Source organism: Musa acuminata, unplaced genomic scaffold (genome assembly GCF_036884655.1).
Source record: "Musa acuminata AAA Group cultivar baxijiao unplaced genomic scaffold, Cavendish_Baxijiao_AAA HiC_scaffold_226, whole genome shotgun sequence".
NCBI lineage: Eukaryota > Viridiplantae > Streptophyta > Magnoliopsida > Zingiberales > Musaceae > Musa > Musa acuminata.
In genome coordinates this window covers 47,501-50,000 of record NW_027020496.1, presented here as the reverse complement: position 1 = coordinate 50,000, position 2,500 = coordinate 47,501, and positions in this window count along the sequence as shown.

Here is a 2,500-nt window from a genome sequence, read left to right as displayed (position 1 = left end):
CTCGCGCAGCCAAAAATGACCAGTTTTGGCCCGTTTTTGGGCTGTTTTGGCCTGTTTATGGTCCGTTCTTGCGTGGTGCGGTGACCGTCGTGAGCGGAGCAAAACGTCAGCCATCTCAGCACCCTGGAACCCCCCGGGTGGCACAGGGCTGGATGGGGCTTTCGTATATAGCAGGGACGGTGCTGCCTCTCGCTTCGCTCGCTGTCCGCCGCTCGCCGCTCGCTCGCGCAGCCAAAAATGGCCAGTTTTGGCCCGTTTTTGGGCCGTTTTGGCCAGTTTTTGGCCTGTTCTTGCATTGCGCGGTGACCGTCGAGAGCGGAGCAAAACGTCAGCCATCTCAGCACCCTGGAACCCCCCGGGTGGCACAGGGCTGGATGGGGCTTTCGTATAGCAGGGACGGTGCTGCCTCTCGCTTCGCTCGCTGTCCGCCGCTCGCCGCTCGCTCGTGCAGCCAAAAATGGCCAGTTTTGGCCCGTTTTTGGGCCGTTTTGGCCAGTTTTTGGCCTGTTCTTGCATTGCGCGGTGACCGTCGAGAGCGGAGCAAAACGTCAGCCATCTCAGCACCCTGGAACCCCCCGGGTGGCACAGGGCTGGATGGGGCTTTCGTATAGCAGGGACGGTGCTGCCTCTCGCTTCGCTCGCTGTCCGCCGCTCGCCGCTCGCTCGTGCAGCCAAAAATGGCCAGTTTTGGCCCGTTTTTGGGCCGTTTTGGCCAGTTTTTGGCCTGTTCTTGCATTGCGCGGTGACCGTCGAGAGCGGAGCAAAACGTCAGCCATCTCAGCACCCTGGAACCCCCCGGGTGGCACAGGGCTGGATGGGGCTTTCGTATAGCAGGGACGGTGCTGCCTCTCGCTTCGCTCGCTGTCCGCCGCTCGCCGCTCGCTCGTGCAGCCAAAAATGGCCAGTTTTGGCCCGTTTTTGGGCCGTTTTGGCCAGTTTTTGGCCTGTTCTTGCATTGCGCGGTGACCGTCGAGAGCGGAGCAAAACGTCAGCCATCTCAGCACCCTGGAACCCCCCGGGTGGCACAGGGCTGGATGGGGCTTTCGTATAGCAGGGACGGTGCTGCCTCTCGCTTCGCTCGCTGTCCGCCGCTCGCCGCTCGCTCGTGCAGCCAAAAATGGCCAGTTTTGGCCCGTTTTTGGGCCGTTTTGGCCAGTTTTTGGCCTGTTCTTGCATTGCGCGGTGACCGTCGAGAGCGGAGCAAAACGTCAGCCATCTCAGCACCCTGGAACCCCCCGGGTGGCACAGGGCTGGATGGGGCTTTCGTATAGCAGGGACGGTGCTGCCTCTCGCTTCGCTCGCTGTCCGCCGCTCGCCGCTCGCTCGCGCAGCCAAAAATGGCCAGTTTTGGCCCGTTTTTGGGCCGTTTTGGCCAGTTTTTGGCCTGTTCTTGCATTGCGCGGTGACCGTCGAGAGCGGAGCAAAACGTCAGCCATCTCAGCACCCTGGAACCCCCCGGGTGGCACAGGGCTGGATGGGGCTTTCGTATAGCAGGGACGGTGCTGCCTCTCGCTTCGCTCGCTGTCCGCCGCTCGCCGCTCGCGCAGCCAAAAATGGCCAGTTTTGGCCCGTTTTTGGGCCGTTTTGGCCAGTTTTTGGCCTGTTCTTGCATTGCGCGGTGACCGTCGAGAGCGGAGCAAAACGTCAGCCATCTCAGCACCCTGGAACCCCCCGGGTGGCACAGGGCTGGATGGGGCTTTCGTATAGCAGGGACGGTGCTGCCTCTCGCTTCGCTCGCTGTTCGCCGCTCGCCGCTCGCTCGCGCAGCCAAAAATGGCCAGTTTTGGCCCGTTTTTGGGCTGTTTTGGCCAGTTTTTGGCCTGTTCTTGCGTGGTGCGGTGACCGTCGTGAGCGGAGCAAAACGTCAGCCATCTCAGCACCCTGGAACCCCCCGGGTGGCACAGGGCTGGATGGGGCTTTCGTATAGCAGGGACGGTGCTGCCTCTCGCTTCGCTCGCTGTTCGCCGCTCGCCGCTCGCTCGCGCAGCCAAAAATGGCCAGTTTTGGCCCGTTTTTGGGCTGTTTTGGCCTGTTTTTGGGCTGTTCTTGTGTGGCGCGGTGACCGTCGTGAGCGGAGCAAAATGTCAGCCATCTCAGCACCCTGGAACCCCCCGGGTGGCACAGGGCTGGATGGGGCTTTCGTATAGCAGGGACGGTGCTGCCTCGCGCTTCGCTCGCTGTTCGCCGCTCTCCGCTCGCTCGCGCAGCAAAAAATGGCCAGTTTTGGCCCGTTTTTGGGCTGTTTTGGCCAGTTTTTGGCCTGTTCTTGCGTGCCGCGGCGACCGTCGTGAGCGGAGCAAAACGTCAGCCATCTCAGCACCCTGGAACCCCCCGGGTGGCACAGGGCTGGATGGGGCTTTCGTATAGCAGGGACGGTGCTGCCTCTCGCTTCGCTCGCTGTCCGCCGCTCGCTGCTCGCTCGCGCAGCCAAAAATGGCCAGTTTTGGCCCGTTTTTGGGCTGTTTTGGCCTGTTTTTGGGCTGTTCTTGTGTGCCGCGGC